The sequence below is a fragment of the Pongo abelii genome, chromosome 2 (assembly GCF_028885655.2).
Source record: "Pongo abelii isolate AG06213 chromosome 2, NHGRI_mPonAbe1-v2.0_pri, whole genome shotgun sequence".
Lineage (NCBI taxonomy): Eukaryota > Metazoa > Chordata > Mammalia > Primates > Hominidae > Pongo > Pongo abelii.
The window spans coordinates 13,967,143-13,989,888 of record NC_085928.1 but is presented as its reverse complement, the minus strand read 5'-3'; the positions used below and the strand labels follow the sequence as shown (position 1 = coordinate 13,989,888).

At 43.2% G+C, this 22,746-nt stretch overlaps 1 protein-coding gene and 1 long non-coding RNA gene across 18 annotated transcripts in view; one reads left to right on the top strand and one right to left on the bottom strand.

Moving 5' to 3' along the window:
• Nucleotides 1-22,746, top strand: part of KALRN (kalirin RhoGEF kinase) — a 687,608-nt gene that overhangs the window by 16,156 nt on the left and 648,706 nt on the right. The gene's annotated exons all lie outside the window — the stretch shown is intronic.
• Nucleotides 11,921-20,849, bottom strand: LOC129058457 (uncharacterized). The gene is made up of 4 exons (XR_008523553.2): nt 20,675-20,849; nt 16,317-16,474; nt 12,335-14,869; nt 11,921-12,242 (listed from the first exon to the last, which is right to left on the bottom strand). It is a non-coding gene; the product is annotated as an uncharacterized LOC129058457 (long non-coding RNA).

The window sequence follows — 22,746 nt, the reverse complement described above, 5'->3', positions numbered from 1 at the left end:
AGGACTGTACATTTTTTCATGTCTGGTAGGAAATTGGCAGCACTAGAAATGGAGTGAAACTTTTCATGACATGTTCCATTTGCTTTTGGAAAAGAGACATGTGTATGAGAGTGGAAGAGTAGCTCATCTAACTGCCCAGAATGGCTGAGGTTTTCTTTCTGGTGGGTAACAGCGTAGTTCAGTTGCACACTTACTTCTTATTACCCAGATGTGCAAAGAAACTAGCTTTTCAAATTTTCTAAAGTGGAGCCAGTCTTTCTGATAAGCCCCCACTCCTGTTTTGCTAGTTTATAATATATTATTCTTTTTTCTGGATTAATCTCTTTTGGATGACTATTTCTTTTAGGTAAATTGCTCAGTTCCTCAGATTTTTCTCATGTTCCTCCACTTCTCTTCAGAGTGGGGTCTGGGTGCATAGAGGTGTTTACATGAACTTGTGGTGGTAGTGATGGGAGCAAAGGAAGAAGGGTACTTGGAGCCAAGGCAAGATAGCTAGATCCCACTGGTCTTTGCTTCATGGAGGCAGGGCTGGTCTGATGACCTCTCTTGTTTTTTGGAACATTGTCCTAATACCCAGCACTAAAATTTATGTCCTACTTTTTGCCTATGCGGTCAAAGACCCTACATATGGCAGCCTCTTAGTCCTGACTCCAGGCCTTTGCCCAGTCACTGGATGAGTACCATCAGCAGGGAACAAAGAAGCATATGGATCCCAGCTTGCTCAGCACCAAGTGTAAGAAGACAGAAGCTCTGCACTTGGCTCCCTAACTAGACATTCACCTTGGCCAGTGCTGTGTTTTCATCTGTTCACCACCATCCTTTCCCCTCCACACCACAATTGGTGAAAAGGCAGGCATTTTTCTAGAGGCCTTCAACACCTTAGGAGTAGCCTTAGGGTTCTCAGGTGCCATCATAACCGTTAGGGTATTTCCAAAGCTATTCCCGAAACTCTGGTTGAGCCTTAAGGTAGGAGTATATATAGTGGAGCCTGAGACCCTGGTATCCAATCTAGACTGAATTTTTCCCATGTTCCCCAGATGCCCGAGGAAAAGGGCTTTCCCTCTTTCCTTATGGCAGGGATCTCCCCTGTGTCATATCCTTAGTACTGTCTATCTCTGGTTTAAAGAAAACCTTAATGGTCAAGTCCACCCAGGCTGTATCTTAATATGTTAGTGGGAGCTTGAGAATTCAAGCTGCGTACTAAAAAAATCCTATTTTGGATGTCAACAGCTGAACATTGACGCTTTCTCTTTGCCTGCTGCTATAACTATCCTAAACTTCCTTGAGGCAAATAGATGCTTCTGGCAGAGTAAGGAGGAGGTTAAATATATATAAAGACATGCAAAAGAGGAAAGTACATTATATTTTAAAAAGTATTACCCTAGTTAAAACAATAATTTGGGGGGAAGAAAGGTTTAGAAATGAGGCTCCCGAGATTGCCTTCATTGGGATTCCATGTATATACATGTATATGCTTATGTGCATGTAAACATGCAAGGGTGTGATGTCGTTGATTCTTCCAGCAAGCATGTAGTGAGCACTTCTTACAGATCATGTACAGAGGGGCATATGGCGCAGTCTCTGTCTTCAAGGAGCTCCTGGTTTTAGGAGAATGATGGAGTGAAGATGGATTACATTATAGAGCTGCATGGCTGAATTCTGCTTTCTGAGAGGCTGGTGTTTTGGTCTGATAAATATGACTAATGGTTGAGCTAGGGGCCTTTAGTGGGTCTGGTTTCTCCTTACCTTGCTAGGATCTGCTTTCCAAGTCTCTTCAACTTTCAACAATGGCAAGTTCTAGTCACTTTTGTTTTTCTCGAATAAAGTGAATTCCTTTAACATCAGTCTGGGTTTTCATGAACATATGTTTTATAGCAAGGATGTGGTAAATAAGACCAATTTTAGTCTGTAATAAATCAATGGAAAAAATGAAGCCCAAATTAGATTTTTTGTTCTTCTGCTTCTGTGGTGGTGGAGTTGTTTGGTTGCTGTTGTTTTTATCCAAAATTCTTTCACCTCTTTTGATGCGGAAAACTTTTGTGTTTTATACACTATACTCAATCCAGGGCTATGGAGTTCAAACAGTGCTAGGGGCTGTGAGCAGTATTTCTACTTTGGTGAAACTGGGAACTCTGTCCCCTGTGAAGGGAGGAGAAACTGGTTGCCTGGCAAGTCAAGCCGGGCAGGGCAAGCACTGAGCAAAAATAACACAGCAGGTAAGTGGCAGAGTCAGATGGTTGGGTTCAAGTGGAAAGAGCAGTGGGCTGGGTTTCGGAAGAACAGTTGTTACTGCCGAGCTTGGGCAAGTGTGTCCCTCTCTGAGGCTTAAGAGAGAGTTGAGCTAGAAGGTCTCTAATGCGTCTTCCATCTACAATATTATGAACTGAATGGATAGCAGGTGGGGGGACAGGGAAGCCCAGGGGCATAGGAACCAAGTGATAAGTGGTTTCAGGACCTTTATTCCTGGTTCTCTGATGCCAGGACTCATCTGCCATCTCCTGATGCCAGAACTCAGAGGTGACCCAGCATCCTTATATGGTGAACAGGGGCACTAACCCCCTTGGGGAGAATCATCCTGACAGTCAGCAAATGAGTGGCTTCGAACAATTTTGGTTCTCAGAAACTTTTCAAACAACCATGTTTCCGGGGTTTCTGGGCCTGTGTTAAAAAGCCTACACTTCCTTAGCCTTTTCTTTTGGATTCCAAGTCTGTGTGCCTAAACATCCTAGATAATGCCTTCGTCAGGGACCGCCTTTCTTCTGGCTCTTCCAAGGTACAGGGAGGACTAACTTATTCGTCTTCCTGTCATCCCATGTCCTTGAACCTTTCTTCTTTTGTATCAGATAGAGAAGATGGTAAAAAGCAGTCCAGAATCTTCTTTTCTTAGTGTATGTGCAAACCGAGCCCAACTCCAGCATCTCAAAAGGAGAAATAGGGTAAACTGCCATCTTGGCTATCTTACATTTCCTTCCGCGCAGAACTCTCCTTTCTTCCACATTTTCTAGAGCTTTAGAGAACTTACATTTTGGTAGAGGGAAACATACTAGATTTCTAAAAAGTACACTACAGCATTCCAGTTATATGATAAGACTATAGTAGTGGATAGTGGGGCCATAAATGAGGAATGAAGTCTATATTGGTGGATATGGTGGTTGTCATAGAGTAGGAGATGATTGAATGGCATTTGGAAGAGGAATTCATTATCCATAGTGACAAGTGGGGAGAGGCATTCCTAGCAGAGGAAGAAAGGTGAGCAAAGGGAGAGAGTTGTGTAAACATCATGGAGAATTAGAGGACTGTAGGGAGAGAGGGACTGGAGAGACGTGAGGTCTTGGATTTTCTCAGGAGTTGGATTTTATATTCTAGAATTTGGATTATATTTTTAAAGATATGGGGTCTCACTGTGTCACACAGGCTGGAGTGCAGCAGCACGATAATTGCTCACTATAGCCTCAACCTCCTGGGCTCAAGCGATCCTTGCACCTCAGCCTCCTGAGTAGCTGGGACTCCAGGCATATGCCCAACTCTGGATTTGGATTTTATTGCGTAAGCATTAGAGAGTTATAGAAGACTTTAGTAATTGAAGTGATGGAATAAAAAAAATCTAATTTAGAAGGGATAATGTGGCATTGGAGGGACAACATTGGAGATAGGAATTCTAGATAGGAAACTACTGAAATATAGTTGATGATGTAATAAATTTAATGGTGGGGTATCTGCAGGATTTAATGTCTAGTTGATGTTGGGATTGAAGGAGAGGGGAAGTCTCAGACAATCTCCAGGTTTTGGCTTAGGTTGTGGGTGAAGACTGATGGTGCTTTCACCAAGCCTGACATCATAGGAATCACACAGGAGTATAGGAGCACTTCACATGCTACTATAGCTTTCTACTGTAAAAGGGTTTAGCACTGCTCCATTCTTCAAACTCTTTACATATTTTGATTACAAAACGTTAAAAAAACCCAGAGTGACTGACGGTTGGACAATTATATACTCAGACAACTTTTCCCACAAGTGGGGCAAGTCTGCATGCTTACGTGTGCATATATGTGCTGTGTGCATGCACATGATGTTGCTCATGCTTTGGATATGAATGTGTGTGCTCCTTTGATTGTGTTGGGTTCTTGACACAATGTCATTTTTCAGCATTAAAATTCCCATCACCTAGCAGAAGTGTTCCCTTTAAGATCCATTTCCGCTTGGCTTGTTGTGCATAAACATTCCATTGGGATTGATTGCTTGTGTCAAATTAATTTTTTCCCTTCCCAGGAACAGTGTCTGCCATGTGCAAAATGGGGGGAAATCCCCAGGCCTCTAGCCAAATGCAAAGCTCAGATATAGGGGTGAAGTCAGGCTTGGGTCAAGAATTGTTCTAGATAAGCCACAGAGCCTGCACCTGGATACTTAAGCTAACCTTTTCAATATGCTTTGTGACTGTTTCTAGGCAACAGGAAAACCCTAGGCTGGGTAGAGATGGCTGCATATGAGAGGCTTGGGTTTTTTCAGCATCAGCTGCAGTACCACATCCTCCTCTATATCTTCCTTTTGCTGCTTTGTTTAAAAGGCTGCAGAGGCTGGGTGTTGTGGCTCCCACCTATAATCCCAGTACTTTGGGAGGCCAAGGTGGGAGGATCACTTGAGCCTGGGAGTTCAAAACCAACATGGGCAACATAGCAAGACCCCATAACTTAAAAATGAAAATAAAAATAAAAATAAAAATAAAATAAAATGTTGCAGAAGCCTCTGGAGGCAAATGGAGAACATGCTAAATATCCTCCTTCCCTACCTGGCTGCTATGCAAACTTCACAGAACACTGGGGTAGTTTTTCCTCCAGTTTCAGTCCTGATACTTCCCTGAAGCTATGGCAGACCCTCACAATGTACCTGTAAGGCCGTTACCTAACAGGTAGCCCCTATCTTCATGGTGCTCAGTTAGCCAGCCTTACTACATTTTGCCTGACTCCAGACACCAGACCAGGGACCTTCAAACTGCCTTTCCTAAATTGAAAACTTTGGCCAACTGATCTGTACAACAGGGTGGTCTAGACTATATTGTCCACTAATGAACTAATTTGTGTCTTGGCAGTAGGAGCTTTGTGAGTCGTTTGTGAGTCTTCCTGAGAATGGTTATGTATTCTTTTCCTGAAACCTGGATTTCTGGAAGTCCTAATTAACATCTGTTAAATTTAAGTTTAACTTTGTGGGTTGTGATTATCAGTAGTTCCAACCAAAGGATCTCTAGGAGTTTTATCATCTATAATCTAGCTGAATACAGCCTTTTAAATCGTGGAGTTTATAGCAAATAGCTTACTCAGTTAGCCATTAACCATCAGGACCCTTGAACTTTAAGAAGAAAGTGGGTGAATTCCTCATCTCAGAGGGTAAAATGCTAAACTTCTGTGTCTGGTGTAACAGTTACTTTTTGGGGAAGGGGGTTTGGATTCCATTTGCCAAAAGCTTTTACATAAATTGATAACAGAAATGATTTTTAGCATTTGCCAACAGATTTTGTAATGCATCACTTTTAGCAGAGGGCATGCATAGGACTTGGTTATACAATTTAATTTTCTGTCATTCCCATAGAATCTGATTGTAATGTCTGGTTTTTGAGCCAGGGCAACTGACTGCTGGAGGGATGCAGGGTTCATAGAAGTCTGCCAACTGTTAGCGAGAATGTTTCCTCTTACCCGCTCCTGATGCCACTAAACACGTCTCTTGAATCCAAAAGGAGGTCATCTAATTTCTTCTCTCTACCCTGGCCTAGTTTCTAAGCTCTTACAGCTATTCACTCTATTCTATCTAGTTTGTTTTGAAGTATTTATTCAACTTATTATGCATAGAAGTCATTCTCTGAGACATATTTTCAGACCACCTTAATTACTCTATCTAGCATGATTCTGGGCATTGAATAGGCCTGTTTGTGATTTCCCCCTTAGATTTTGGGTTTTCCTATGAGAAAGACCAAGGCAGCTCTCCAGTGGAGGTCCTCTCTGACAGACTCATGGGCTGAGTGTGTGATCATGATCGCATGCTACTTTAGGTTTCCTGGAGGCCCTAGAGCCATAGAACTCCAGATTTGATGGGATCTGACTACAGAGATGGCACTATAAAATCCCATCCTAAATCTCTTTAGTACAGAGGATGAGGGCAATCACTTTACATCTCTTGTAATCACTCTAGTGGGTGCCATTTTTTTCCCCATGCCAAATCTTTTCCATTCCTGTGCATTGATTCTGCACCCAGGTACCCACCTTACTCATTCCTTCCAGGACCCTCAGTACTGAAGCTTTGTTCTCTGGGAGTTTTCCATTTCTGGGCTGTTGGATTTAATGTGACCTTCCTATATGTCAGGTTGAATGGTGAGAGCCTTGTGAATTCCTGGAGAGCCTTTGTGCAGATTAAGAACAAAGGAGGCAATTTATCTCTTCAAGTGTCAGGACTTTTAACCCTATGTTCTTTAACCTCCCTTTCAGGGTTGTTTAACTTTTTGCCAGCCCCTTGCCTTGCAGGTCTTGTGTATGCTGTAGTTGAGGGGGCATTTTACAGGATTGCTCAGCTTTTGAAAGGAAATTTGTGTTTATTTTTTTTTTTGAGGGAGGAGAGGAACCCCCCAAAATTTGATCAGTGGAAGTCTGTCCTTCTTTGGATGTCAGTGGAGACCTCAAGTCGTCTGGCTGCCTTGTGCAGTTCTATGTCTGTAGCGTGGTGCAAAGGGGTATGTCCCCAGCCTGGAGAAGGGGATTCCTGTATGCTGCTCTCAGCTATTATGCACTGGTTTCCTTTCTGATTCTGGGCAGGCCACTGTACCTCTCTGGGCCTGAGTTTCTTCACTGTAAAGTGAAAGTGCTGAAATGGATGATCACTGAGGTTCCTTTAATCTCTTGAAAGTCTATGGGGTCTCTGATAATTTAGGAGAGAGTCTTCCTTTGCTTATCTCAACTCTGGGAAAATGCATCTTATAATGGTTGTCTTATGCCTGGGAGTCCCTGTTCTCAGACATGACACACAAAATGTACAATACCTGCCACTGGCTGGTATCTGTCCCTAGCTATTAGAAATCCAGCCGCAACAAACCTCCAGCCTTGCCAGTCTCTGGATGAGCTTTACAAGCTAAGTTCTGAGCCAATTACAGTATCCTTAGTTTATTTTTTATAGGACCCACCAAATATTTATGGGCTTCCCAGGAAAGCTCAGTCAACAATTTTAGGGTAGCTATAATCTATATGTAACAACTACTCTTCAACATGATTTGTTTCCTCTCTTAGTCTATAAAGAGGATTTTTTGAAAGGAGAAAAGTTTTGTTTGAATTTTCTCAGAAACTCCAAGTTCTTTAAATTGGATATTTGGCAAATCTTTTTCCCCAGAGTTATCCATGTTAGCTGGCCCTGCCAGATCTTTTCGTCTCTCTTAGAGGGAGTTTTAACTGCCATTGAGTTATCCCTTACCACATTTGGCTTTGTGAAGAGCTGGTGGGGAGGACGATCTGCAGACTGCTTCTTCTTCTGGAGATTAAGCCTTCAGGACCATCCTGTACTTTTTCTTAGTGCCTCCCACCATACCACCCCCTCTTTTGCCACTCTGTCTTCAGGTATGAGTACATTATTCTGGAAGCTGGGCAGAGAGTGAGGAACTGGGATTGAGGGAACAGAAGCAAGTTTTAAAGGTCAAGAAATTCTCATAGTTTATAGAATGATCAAGAGTCAGAACCAGAGGGGGAAGCCTGGCCAGAATCAGCAAGGGGCCAGGGATCAGGGAAGTAGATAAAGGCCAAGAAGATGAAATGGTGAAAGCTCAATCATGGAAAGCAGTATACGATGCATTCAGCATCCAGGGCATCTGCAGAAGCAGAAGGAGCAGGAAGAGAGAGGGGAAGCAGATGTGAGCTTAACTGCAGCAGTCCTTATTGATTGAGGAATCTCTTTGCTTTGGCCCTGCTTGCACTTGTGCGGGTGCCAAACTCCCAAGCAGAAGGAGCCTGGGCCTGGGTGGTGGAGTCCAGTGAGAGGACCTGGCCGAGGCACAGTTCTTGATGTCATCAGCTGCTGCCTCCTTACTTCTCTCTGGAACAAGTCATCCTGTGAGGCTCTGTATTTCTGCTGCTCAAGGACCCTCTGTCCTTTCCATTCAGTGAGACAGCAAGTATCCAGGTTTATTCCCTAGGCCTGGGGTTTCAACTTGAGGGGTCAAACTATCTGGATACATTAAGAAAGTGAGACTGGGCAACTGTATTAGTTCCTTTTCATGCTGCTGATAAAGACATACCCAAGACTGGGCAATTTGCAAAAGAGGTTTATAATGGATTTACAGTTCCACAATTATGGCAGAAGGCAAGGAGGAGCAAGTCACCTCTCACATGGATGGCAACAGGCAGAGAGAGCTTGTGCAGAAAAACTCCCATTTTAAAAATAATCAGATCTAGTGAGACTCATTCGCTATTACGAGAACAGCCCAGGAAAGACCTGCCCCCATAATTCCGTCACCTCCCACTGAGTTCCTCCCACGACAGGTGGGAAATGTGGGAGTTACAATTCAAGATGAGATTTGGGTGGGGACACAGACAAACCATATCAGCATCCAAATTCCCCACAGAATATTATCCTTTAGCCTGATGGTCTTTAGATGTGTAATTTCCCCACTTCAGTTCATGATAACAGAGCTGCCTGTATATCTTTCTCTTTGTCTTTAGCTGATGTCCTATCTTTGTGTTCTTGAGTCCTTGAGTCTTTGGGATGAGTTCACTCATTTTATTGGGTGGGCCAAAGGGTCTTTCTGGCCACAAGTAGAACAGGTTGTGAACTAAAGATGCCCATTTATCTTTGTGCTTTTATTCAGTAACCAAGAGGGGCCTTTCCTGCTTTTTGACCCAACTCTCCTCCAATTACCTTTTTCTTCTTTCTCAAGCTTGAAAGTTTTGAATCTACATATCTCTCTATGGTACCTGAGAACACTAGCCTTATCTGTGGCTTGGCTCAGCACGGCAGGCTTCAGCCTTGACCTGCAATTGGATTTTTCTGGGAATTTCTTACTAGAATTGATCCAGCCCAATTAAATCAGTAAGCTTCCCTCTAGTATCTGTCTTTTCACTCTTCACTCATAGATTTAACATCTCTTTTAACCTTTTCCAAATTGGACCATTCATCCTCCAGGCTGAAGATGAAAGAGTCTAGATTTATTTTATATATTCGTATATATTTTTAAAAAACTGTATTATTTCTATACTGTAAGCATGCAGGTTAAAGTTTGAATCTTGAAAGTAGCTTCTTTAAACATAATTGTGACAAATGTCACTCTGTGTTGATTGTTAGTTTACACTTGGCTGAGACCAGCTCTAATTCCATTGGGTATGTGCTCCTTGTAATCCTCTTCCTTGTCCCTTCCTTCCTGAGACTCTCATTATGGAAGAAAAAAAAGGAATTGTGTAGTGTGGAGGTCCTTTAACTTTCTCAGTTCACGGTACCTTAACATCTCAGTAAGTTTTCTGTGGCACCCTTACGTGAAACAGAATACTTAGTAGATCTGTTGATTAAGTAGTTAGATCCAAACAACTTAGTAAGTACTAATGTTCTAACAATCCAGTAGCCATTTGAAAAAAGTGATGCATATAAATTAAAAGTATTTTTTTCTTATTTATTTTTTGACAAATAAAAATTGTATATATTTATGGTATACAACATGATATTTTGAAATTGTGGAATGGCTAAATTATACTAATTAACATATTCAGGACCTCAAATACTTATCTTTTTTTTTGTGATGAGAACACTTAAAATCTACTCTGTTAGCAATTTCCAACTATACAATACATTGCTATTAACTATAGTCACCATGTTATACAATAGATTTCTTGAATGTATTCCTCCTGGCTAACTTAAATTTTGTATTCTTTGACCAACATTTCCTCCTCAGTCTCCCCAAGAAAAGTACTTTTATTTCATTTTTAACAAACCACAGTTACTTACTAATGAGATGTGTGTGCCTGTTGGGCACTGCACAGCTTCTCAGAGGCTGGACTCAAATTGGATATTGCTCCCCTTATTTCCTGTTCTCCATTGATTTTTTTGTGCTGTGCTTGCTTTTTATCATAGAAATTGCCTCAAATCCAGTTTTGCAAAGATATGACATCATTTAAAGGAATGGAGTGTGGTTTAAGGTTGAAACCGAGAGCTACTTTTTGCTAGTAGCTTATGCAATATCTGACAGATGCCAAGCATTGATGTGTTTCCCTCAAAAATTTAAAAATTCACATAGCCCCTATGAATTTTCTATGGTGGCCCACGGTATCTTGGTGCATAGTTTGGGAACCATGGGGATAGTGGAATAAATGTTGGAAAATCTTTTCCAGGAGCAACTTTGGTGCTTTTTATCCCCTCAGCCTGGTTGCCATTCTCTAGGTTGCCAGACTTCTCCTCAGAATCTCTTAGCTTCCAAGTGGCCTTGATTCTTAAGGGACTCTTTCTCTCTATTTTCCACTGGCTTCGCTGACCATTTTTGAGGCTGACTGGTATTTATTGGAGTCTATATCAGGGAGTCCTTTCTGAGAAAGGGTTAGGTCTTGGTCCACCAAACATAAAATGAGCGGGAGGTGAACGCAGCACCAAGTAGAGCATTTGGGGTGGGGGCCAGATGCTTATGGTCAGCATCAGCTCTATAATTTGCTGGGCCTGGGTCAAAACAGAAATGTGAAGCTTCTTTTTCAAAAATAGCAAAGAAAAGTACTATTGTAGGTGTTAATATATAAAATGCTTTCCTTTCTTTCACTGTCTCTCTCTTGATCTGTCATGGTGTTTTCTATTTGTTATTTAATGTTGTGCTGCCTTAGCACAAGCCTCTTAGGGGCCAGTGCAAACCTCACAGGTGTCTGGCTGTCTTCTTACCTTGTGATTTGGTGCACATTGCCTACTGGCTTCTGGGTTCCCGCTTCCCCCAGCTGCAGGACTGAGCCCTGGCCAGGAGCAGAGAAATTGTTCCAGTATCTCTCTTTCCATGGACTTGCTGCTTCAACTTAGAGGAGGCAACCTCCAAGGATATTGCAAGCACAGGGAAGTGCTAGCTACCTGGATTGTGGGTGGGCAGGAGGCTTGCTGCTGAGTTGCTGAGCATGTGGTGATGGTGCTGCCAACTCAAGGGAGGGATGGCTGACACCATGACCTGCCTGGAGACATTGTGGGGTGTATGTACCTGACCTCCACCTTCCCTCTGCTAGGTGGAAGGGGTGGGGAAGCCAGGCAAGGCCTGGGGCCCCAATGGTTGGGGGAATGGTTAGCTAAGAGCCTGTCCTGAGCAGGTAGCTAGAGGTGGACTCTCAATAAGCCTAGGTCCCAACCCCCAGCACATGCTCCTTCATTCTCTCAGACTTCACTTACAAAACATAGGTTCAAAAACTAAATTATTAAGAAATTTGAGACAGTGACGATAGGGCCTTAAATCCCAAACACAGGGCCTTCTGAAGACCCTGTGCAACTATACACCTATGACACTAGCCGTGGGGAGGCAGATACATGAGGGAATTCTACCTTGTGACTGATCAGACTGAGCTCCCTGTTGCTGAATTAACTAAACTGTGGTTCGTTGCTGCACTCAGATCTCTGGTAGTATTTATAGCCAGTTTGTACTGAATGCGCACCATGTGTCAGGCTTCGTGCTGAGTGCTTTTTTCTGTAGTAACTCATTTAATTTTCATAATAACTCCATTTTACAGATAAGAAAACTGAGGTTAAATGAGTCACTCCAAATCCCACAACATGTCAGTGACAGAGCCAAGTTTTGAAGCCAGGCAATATGGTGCCAAAGCCTACCTCCATGCCAGGACACCATTCTTTTTCTGGGTGTCATCCAGCTTTTGTTCATAACAATGGCACTAAGTGCTGCTTTATTTCCTAATTCCAAATAAAACCCTCTTGTTTGGTTCCACATGTATTTCTAGACAAGGACATTTATTTTTAATTTGAAAGCTTCCTTCAAAATGAAATAATCTAATTTTCCAAATATGTTTTCAAGAACAGTATGTAGCTACATCATTTTAAATCCCCAATTTTCATCAGGCCATGACACTTTTCAACATGGTTGTTACAGTAACAGTCAGAGGCTGAGGTTTGGTGTGAGTACCTTTGTTTTAGGCGCCATCTCTGCTGGCTGTCAACAGGTGATTGGTGGGCTGAGGGGCAGCACTGTAGAGAGTCCACACACTCCACACGGTGCAGCTGAGGACACCAGGAGTAGACTGCATTCCATGGCACAAGTGCTTGTTGTAAAGAATCAGACTATTTATTTAGAACAACAGAAGAGCAGTTATTTTACTTTCTAAGACTTGATGCTTAAAGGGTGGATGCTGACCTGGAAGCAACGGCATCACCTGGGAGCTTGTTAGAAATGCAGGATCTCAGGCCCCCTCCTTGCTGAATCACAATCTGCATGTTAAAAAAAGCTTCAGACAATTTATTTGCACATTTTTAAAAAGTTGTTTTAAGCCTGTGAGTGTGTTTGTGTGCTTATTTCCTTTACTACTTCTATGAAAGGACATCCTTTGTCACTTAGGTTAAACATTCTGCCTTGGACTTATGTGGCCTTCTGTAGGCACCTAAACTCCTTTGAGCTTCAGTTTTTCTTCTGTTAAATGAAGAAGTTGGACCAGATAAACTCCGTGGTCTATCTTAGTTCTATGATTTTAGTAAAAATCCCTAAGCAACAGAGCTTTGTAACAGTTTATTGCTTCTATTTAAAGCCACCTTTGGGCATTTACACATTTTTAGCCCTGTCTCCTTTATCCTATATCCAACTGCTAAAACCCAGTCTCCCAGAATGTGACCTACAGCTGCTTGCATCAGACCCACTGGGGGACATTGTGAAAATGCAGATTCCTGGGCCACAGCTTAGTCTTCCTGAATCGGAGTCTCTGGGGACAGGTCCTAGAAATCCACATCTTTAACCTCTGCATTAGAGTGCAAGCATTAACATTTTCTTGCTACTTTCTAAATACAAAGGTCTCTAGGGGTTTTCTTCTCTCATCACTTTCTCTTGTTTTTTAAAGTCACGTGCTTCCTTGGTGCCTTAGAAAAATGGAGGCCCAATGGAAGAAAGGAGAATGCTGTGAAAGGAAGCTAGTTTGGAGAGGGGAGAAATTGAATTTGTGATGACAGCTGGTGATTTGAATGAAATTGTCTAGAAAACATACCAGGCTGTGGTACTGAAGTATATGTAGAGAACCGGTGAGCTATATGGGTTTGTGGTTGCCCTGATGTAGGATTGGGAACCTGGTCACCTCGGAGCACTGAGGGATGTAAAGGAAAAAGAATGAAATACATTTAAGTGTAAGAACACATGTCTGAATAAGGCAGCAAAGTCTTCCAGGCAGTGGGAGGAGAGAGCTAGATGCACAGAGGACCTAAGGGTTCAGCTTCGATGACTGCTTAGAGTTGGAGGGTGGGAGGAAAAGAGGAGTTAGTGAGCCCTCCCAGGAGAGCTTGGAGAGGCAGAGGAGAGCTAGGACAGCCGGAGGTGAGAACAGCAGGAGAGAAGAGCATGGAGGTGGTCAACAGTCAAACACTATATGCCAGTCAGTCTGTTTCCAGGAGGACTCGTGCCCTTGGAATGAGGGTTCAGTGTCTTTAATCATGTCATGGCAGCCAGATTATATGTGATTTAAGAGGGCAACAGGAAGAGGAGCAGAGGAGGGGAGGGTGACGGGGCCTGTGATTGTGATGATGTACTACTCACACTTTTGCAGGACAGGGGAGACACTGGGTCATTTCGAGGGGCGTGGTCTCCTCGGTGGAGGGGTGGGTATTCACCCTTGGTGCCTATATAGTGCTTACAAGGTAGTGCCTGTGAGGTTGCCAGCTCGGGAAGGAAGTGATGTGGGTGCGATGGGGGAAGATAGTTGGTAAAGACACAAACATTCTCGGCCAGTTGGCAAACATTGGGAGCAGCAAGCTGGAGGCAAACAGATGTCAGTATTTAGCAAGATGTTAGGACATTTTGGAAGCAAGAAAGCCCTTCTTTCAGCCCACTTCCAGGAGGGATTGGTAATTTTCTTCCTCACTTGAACTTTGTCAGCTACTTAACATAATTCAAACACACTGTAGCTATATTTGGCAGATGGTCAACTTCTCTGGAGAGCTTAGATCACGGGCACCATCAGGTCAATTCAACAAGCATGTCTCGAGGGTGTTCCATATGTAAAGCACTGACTTTGGCTAGTAGGGATCAGAAAGGCTGGGCCAGCCCTTTAAGAGACGTGGTTCTGAATGTGTGTTGCTTTCCAGTTAGTTTGGTTATCAAGTGAGCTACTGAGAAGCAATCAGGGGATTTTGTTTTAAGTAAACAAATACACACTTTAGTGCCACTAACAAGACAGAGAAGGTGATTTTAGACAACTGTTAGAATTCAGTTAATTTTGACCAACATTTGTCAAATGATTGAGGTTTGATAGGCCCCATGTTAAGGATTGAGGATACAGAAATAAGTAAGATGGCTTTGGCCTGAAAGAGTTCAGAGTCTAGCAGGGGAAACAACCAAGAAGACATAATTACAGCTTATCCTACACATCCTGCAATGGGGTCACCACTGGATGCTAAGGAAGCATAAACCAGAGGGACTGAGCTCAGGAGGTGATTCTGATTAAGCCTTAAAGAACAAGTAGGAGTTTAAACTGCTGAGAGACTGAAAAAAAAAAAAAAGTAAATGAGATGATGTGATTCCTCTGTGGCAGCCATTTAGAGGCAGGACATGTGGTTTTGGTTTGTAGAGGTCTTCTAGGGACTTTCAGGACTTTTAGCTCCTGAAGAGCAGGCAGGGCAGCCTTGATGGCATCTTCTCTATATTCTTCTTCCGCTTCTCTCTTCCTTGTTTTTCTTCGTTACTCAAAGAGGTCTGAAGCAATAAGGAAAGCAACAGTAACTAAGGCCCGTTGCCCTTGCTGACCTCCCACCGCACACACTGCCCACCCAGGGTTGAGGAGGAAATCTAAAGGTTTTTGAGAGGGTGCCCAAAGACACCATATGGTCATTGTACGAGCAGATTATCTGGGCACTGAGGAAGAGAATGTGGTATGTCTGTTATGACGGCTTTTTGGTTTGGGGTTGAGAATCTCAAAGGTAGCTCTCTGCATCTGGAATGGCCCAGCCTTGCTTTTCTTTCCAACTTGATACCCCTTGAGCTACACACACATTGTTTCCAGAAAAAGAGTATTCAGACAAAGACAAGGACAAAATGTTGACCCCTCAAAATTTCCTCCCCTCTTGGTGAGACTTCTCACCCCAGGATGACCCCCCAATCCCTGTCTTTGGGAGCTTGCCCTCCGTTCCCCCTTCCCTGAGTAGGTGACAATGGACATAAGCAGTGCTGTGTCCTGTGTGTGTTGTTTACTTGTGTCTCTCACATGGTCTTGGCTACAGTGGGGCAGGAGCTACATTGGGAAGGTGGGTCTTTTCCACTCAGGAAAGACTGCTTTGTACTAGATTTATACCAGAATTGAGTGGAAGGAGTTCTGGAGTAAGAGAGAAGGTTTCTTATTTTCAAAGACTAAGAAGGAAAAGCATAGCAGGAGCATATAGCATCGTGATGATAGGGCTGGGTGCTGATGTGGCTTCAGCAGCAGCATATGAGCCAACACTGCAACAATTTTAGCAAGATGAGCCCGGCCCTGTGCAAGGAGGATGTGTGAATTCAGAAGGGTTACATATTTTGGGGATGAAGTTAGGGAAATTTGAATATAGGATGGTTATTAGATGATATTAAGAATTATTAATTAATTTTGTTAGGTGTGGTAATGGTATTGTAGCTGAGTGCCCTCATATTTAAGAGATTCATATTGTAGTATTTATGGGTGAAATGTCAGGATGTCTGCAATTCACTTCAAAATAATTCAGCAAAAATGATGAAGCAAATATGGCAATAAGCTAACAATTGTTAAGTCTAGGTTATGGTGACTAGTTATACTATTCTTTCTACTTTTCCACATGACTAAAACATTCCTTAGTTAAAAAAAAAAAAAAAAAGAAAAAGAAAGAGTACAGGCTCTGAAGCCAGACTGCATGGGCCCAAATCCTGGCATGTGGTTTTAACCTGTGTGCCATTTTCTCCTCTTTAAAATGAGATGAGATAATAAAGTTCCTACTGCACAGGGTTGTGTGAAGATGGAATTGTATAACACATGGAATGTTTAGATCAGTATCTAGTCCATAAATTCTCAACAACTGTTTTATTATCATTACTAAAAAGAAACCACCTCAAGAAGTTGAGATTTCAGGCTCAGACTGGAGCTGAGAGAGAACGTAACTTTTCTGGAAGCCAGTCAGAGACATCCAACTCAGCTCACCTTCCAGTTTTGGTGAGTTTGGTGAGAGCAGGAGTAGAGCTGGGCTTGATGGGGATCCAGGATCCCTGATGACACCCTTTTCCCTGGGAGGGTGGCCTGAGTGTTGTCAGGGAGAGGGGCAGCAGGTCATCTCCCAGAAGAGATATTGAGTCATCAGGCTAGGTGGGAGAGCATATTAGACAATGACATGAACATTGTGTTGTGTTGCTCATCTGTGCTCAGAACTGAGAGTTCTAGCCATTATGATTTTTTTTCTTTCTATGTTGCACAGGAAATTTTGCAGGTAGGATGAAGAGGGGTGTGGAGAAAAGAAAATTCAGCTTCTGTCTGGAAATTCTGCTGCACCAGAGAGAGTCCTGAATGTGTTGAGTTGCATAGTATAGAGATTTTCAGAGTGAATCAATTATTCAAAGATGACACTAGGGTGAAAATGGGCTCATTAGATGTACCAGTCAGGGCTTTAGCAGGAAACAGATGGCCCAGCCATGTTGGGTAACTTAAGGAAGGTTTAATGAAAGGACTCTTTACAAAGGTGTGGGGAGGGATTTAGATTTGAAGGAGTGAGGGAAGCGAGTGGTTACCATAATGTGTGAAAGAACAACCTCAAAAGGAGGTGTGACCTGGGTAACCGACATAGCAAGCTCATGGCCACCCATGACAATGTCGGGAATAGGGAACACCGCTTCACCCTCCTTGCTTCTTCTGATCTCCTGCCACGCTTTTCAAAGGCTGAGCTCAGCAGAATGCCAGAGGGCAAGGGAGCCTTCATATGATCCATCTAGGTCAGCCTTGGGCACTCAGCCAGCTGGAGAAGGACAGAGGGTGGGCCTGGAACGGGTGGAGAGTGATGGAAGGGCAAACAGGAGCCCCTGGTTGACTAGGAGAATATGAGGCTTTTAGGAGACACAATTTTCTCCAACCCCACTTTCAGTTAGTTTCCCAGTACTAATATGTGAGCTAGGTGATCTCCATACTCTAGCTACATAAGCTCCAGTATCTTTACACAAACTCCACTTTCTAAGGATGCAGTGTTAGCTGCAGTGCAGACTGGAGCAGACTTCAAATCCCCAAATGGGAGATCCAGAAGGCTCCAGAAGAGACATTAGAGATAATTTAGTCTATTTGCCTCATTCCTTCAGATAAGAAAACAGTTCCCAGGAGGCAAAGTGATTAGTCCACAACTTCTTCATGGCAGAGCCAGAAAGGGGATGCTCATATCCAGGCTCTCAGTAAAACGATATTTTCTGAGGACCTAATCCTACTCAGACCTCAGATATGATATTAGCACTTATCCTGTCTTCCTACATCCCTGACCTTGACTGTTCTTTCCTACCCCACCCCACCCCACCCCACCCACCCCTGTTGTGAAGGGGAATTACTCTGATGCAATGGTGGCCTTTAAGTATGCTCTACACATAGTTGGTACCCAAACCAGAGGTCGTGGAACTGGAAGCTCACAGCCAAATTAGGATGCTCAGATCACATGGTTTATTAAATCAATTTAAAGCACACAGCAAAAAACAAAAAACCACCAAAACCACCCCCAACAAACAAACAAACAAAAAAAACCACAAGAGAAAAGATATGGGATAGGTCTGTGCACTTAGGATAGGGTAGAAATGGGGAGATGGATCACATCCCTGACTTCTGGGTGACATGTCAGAGTCTATGTCCTGTGTATCTCTCTTCCATGTCAGCCTTTCTCACTGATGATGTGTTTATGGAAACCAGAATTGAGAAGTGAGCAGGAGGGCACAGCAGGTAGGAGGTGCCTGTTCACAACACACACTCACTTTTTCAGAGAGGCTCTGGGGCAGCTGTGCTGGCCAGGGGAGCCACTCACCAGTTATCCTGATGAACTGCTCTGGGTTCTGGGTGCATGAATTGGGCAGAGGACTGGTGAGGCCTGACTAGGATGTGAAGACACAGTTTGAGAGACTCCTGACATAGTCTCATAACTACCCACCTGCCTCCTGATGTACTGCACATGTTTCCTGAGGCCCTATGTCATAGCTCAGCTGGTTGGCAGTGGCCTTAAGGAGGTAAAACCATGGGTCTGATTCCTATGGGGCCCAGCTAGACTTACACAGAGGAACAAATGGCTTCTACTCCATAGGCAGTGCCTCCTTTAACCCTGAGTGGCTAGTCTGAAAATCTCATCACTGAGGGGGCAGGATGACAAAGTTTGGATGACTTAACCAAATCCCAGTTCTAGGATCTAGATCCCAATTCTAGAAGTTGGGGCTAGGGATATGGTCTTCTTTCTGGGAGGCAAGCACCCACCTCCATCTGTGGAACTCAGTATACTTGTCTGGGCCCTTGTCAGCCTCTACTTGGTGTAACCTGCCTTTCTACGGGTAGCATCCTCGTGACATCCTGTGAGGCTGCAGCATGTGAGCATCCAGACCGCTTTGTGAAATTAGAACTAAAACCAAAAAGGCTGGTTGGCCCAGTGACACTGATGACAGTCCCACATCCATCTACATTTCAAGTTCCTGGGGGGCTTCTTTTTTGCTGAGTGTGCTATAGAGTGAGATTTAATCTTTAGAGTTCACCTAGCAGCACCTCTGTTTCCACCTGACATACTCAACATCTGTGCTTAGGCGAGACACAAATAAGAGGCAGCTAGTGCAAAACCCCCTTCCCCATCTGCCTTCATCATAGATGAACATCAAGGCCTCTGCCCTGCCATGTCTGGAGATGATAGAGAAGCGTGGTAGATTTTAAATATTTATTGATTTACACCGTTTCTCCAGCAGTTGAATAATGCTTATTGACAGAAGCACTGGGGACATATCAGTTTTACAAAAAAAAAAAAAAATATATATATATATATATCATGGAGCTTGGAGGAGTTGGGGAGGGGTAAAAGAGGAGCCCGCACTGAGTGATGGTCTCAGGAAGGAACAATGTGACATTTTCCACTGGATGCATGAGGTAGCAATGTGATTTGTGATGTGAAAAGGGCCTCCAGGCCCTGGCAGTACCTACATTGAGACTGAAGACTGAGGATGTAAAGTGGGTGTCTGACTTCCTGCTTTGGTCTGTCTGGATGTTGAAGCATGAATAACAGCAAGGACAATAATCATTAGTAACCATACCTAGTATTTATTGAATACCCTCCACACGTTTGGTATAAAATTGAGCATTTTCACAAATATCTCATTAATCTTTAAAATGACCTTTTTGGGCCCTATTTTTAAGATAAACAGACTCAGAGAGGCTAGGAACTTGCCTAAAGTCACACAGCTATTAAGTGGCAGAGCTAAGACTTGAACCAATTAGTCTATTTGTCTATTTCTATAGTCCACATTCTTTCTATTGGATCACCCTGGGGGGAAAGGAATTCATGGAAACCTAGCAGGAGGAGGAGGAGGAGGAGGAGGAAATACTGAGGGAACATGGTTAAGATGTCTGAGAGACTGGGGATCTCCCAGAGCTGAGTCGACACGTGTCCCTCTATATTGTGCACAGACCAGGGTCAGTGCTAGAGAGAAAAACATGAAATCTGCTGCTCCCTTTCACTTTAGCAGGGAACAGGGCATGCTTGAGAAAGGCAGGCAGGTTGGATTTTTAGGTGTATAGCACAAAGTAGAAAATCAAACAATGTAAATGTAAACTATAGTAAAGTGAGAGAGTCCTTCATTGTGCAATGGGGAACCATTGAGTATTTTGGAGTGAGGGAATTATATGATAGGACTGCTTTGCTTTAAGCAAAATTAATTTTTTAGCAGTGTTTAGAGTGGATTTCAGAGTGGACTAGGCTAAGTGCTATAAAGGAGTAGATACCACATGCAGCTGAAGCTCAGAGGAAAGGGAGGTGAGCTTTGCCTGGGGGAGTTAGGGAATGGTTTGTAGAACATTTGACCTAGGCCTGGAAGGATGAATTTGGTGAGTCAGTGAGTGGGGCGGCCAAGATATTTCTGGAGGAGAGACTGGAGAGCCTCTCTTGTCAGGCTGCTGTGCAAATGGGCTTGACTAGCAGGCATGTATTTAGATACCATCTTGCTTTGAAAGGGATTTACAACAGCTTAAAAAAATGTACCACAACAAGATAAAATGAAGAAAAATAAGGAGGTGATGAAATAGAGGCAGAAGAAAAATTAAGGTAGGAAAAATGAGATGAAGATAGGATTACAGTTAGTACAGTTAGCTGGATTTGATCCCTATATTCTGGGGACTTGCTCTCTAACACTTATGGACAAAGACAACTGCTAAAGATAGCATGTGTGGAGTGAAGGCAGAGACTGTGAAGTGGTGATGGCTGAAAAACTTGCGGTCTTGAAAGTCTCTGCTCTGAGTACCAAGCTCAATGATCCTTGATGAGAGGTCCAGGAAGCATCCACATACATACTTACCAGGTCCTTGCAGAACCTGCTGGCATTCTGTCTTTACTGAGAACATACCATACTGAATCTAGATCCCAAGACTTTGTTCCTGCTGAAACCTTTGCTTGAATGTTCTTTGCATCCTAGCCATGGTCTTTATGAAGCTGTAGCATGTCCCACTACCTGTGAGGAAGAGATCTTCTATGACATCACCCTGTTTCCGTCTCTGATCTCCCTGAAGACATTCCATGACTTGTCATCACAAACCCCCTTTCATTATTGCTGTTTCACGTGGTGGGTGTTTGCTACCCAGCTAGACAGATGTTAAGCTCCTGGAGGAAAGCTGGGAAGTTGTTTCCTAAGTCTCAGTGCCTATCCCAGTGTTGTTTATAAAATAGTGGCTATGTAAATGTAAGCTTGGCCTTCCCTTCCTCTGGCATTTGCCTTGTATGTCAATTTCAGTGGATCCTCAGCCCAGTCAGGAGGCCTTGGTTTTAGGACGCCTCTGTCATTGTTGTGGGCCTGTCCCTTCTCCTTTCTAGGTCTCAGTTTTGCCACCTATAAAAAGAGAGGATTTCACTGAATGACTGTTAAAGTCCCTTTCACATATATAATATTTGTATGATTGAAATTGCCTTAATTAGGGATAGTTTCTGCCTTGTCTTGCTCCCTTCCACTATCTTTTGTGTGTGTGTGTGCTGATGTCTGTCATTGAAAGGTTTCTACTCATGTTTAAACCTCAAGTTTAAAACTTAGCATTTCTATGTGGAAGGTGATCAGGAAGGGGAGGGAGGCAGCCTTGTGCCTGATTAGATGACATGGGAGGCATGGTGTACATGGCTGCATAGGTGTGCTGGGATGCTTGGTGATTTGAACCCAGTCAGGTGTGTTACCTGGTGGGTGACTTCTGTAATGGTGTCATCCCATCCCTTGCAGGTATAAGTTTGCTGGAAATTCATTGACTAAGCACTTTCCAAATGCAATCTCTATTTCTCCCAACAACTCTGAAAGGAAGTAGTTACTCCCATTTATAGTTGTGAAAACATACCCAGAGAGGTTAAGTGATTTGCCAGAAATGTTCAAAACGAAGATCTCACCTAAGGCTGTCTGGCTCCAAAGCTTGGGTTCTTTTCATCAACATTGCCTTGCAACTCAACCTAAAATAGGAGAGCTGAAGACATCTAAGTCTATCTGTGCTTCTATAACAAAATACCTGGTACTTGGTAATTTATAAAGAACAGAAATATATTGCTCATAGTTCTGGAGGCTGGGAAGTCCAAGATCAAGGAGCTGGCAGGTTTGTTGTAAGGATTCAGTCTCTGCTTCCAAGATGGCACCTTGAATACTGTGTTCTCTTTTATAAGGGCCTAATCTCAGTCATGATGAGGGGAGAAGCCCTCATAATTTAGTCACTTCTTGAAGACCCCACCTCTTAATACCATCACATTGGCCATTAAGTTTCAACATCTGAATTTTGGAGGGGATACATCTGAACCATAGCTCTCTTCATTGACATTGCCTTGCCCCTCAATTAAACCCAGAGAAAGAGAGCAGAAGATGTCCATGTCACAACTACGTAGGAAGGTGAGAATTTCCCAAATGGCAAAGTGTCTCCTCTGTTAGAATTTCCCTTAGGCACATCAGTTCTTGAGTCAGAGAGATTCCTAAAAGACCTCTTGAAGATCTCTTCTAGCCTAGGGAGTCTGAGACTTGAGGAATAAGTTGTATTTCTATGCCAGTTTTCAAGTTTTTTCTTCTAAGGACTAAAGCTGGATGTTCTTCCATGGGCTGTTGACACCAGGGAAGAAAAAGAGGATATTGGGCCAGATACATGTAGTGGGAGAAGAGCTATTCCTTTTTAAGTAGTGGATATTAATTTTCTAAATACAATCCAGGAACATATTACACTTCCTTCTGCAAGTCCTTGTAAAGGCAGCAGCTCAGTGCATTCTTATTCCTGGACTTGTTCTGTTCCGATCTGCTCCCTGTGTCTGCTCTCTGTGTCTCTGTTCCTCTGTCTGTCTCTCTCCCTCTTTCCAACCAACACTTGAAAGTGGTCTCTTCCTGTTAATAAAGCAGATATCTGCAGTTTCACCTGATAA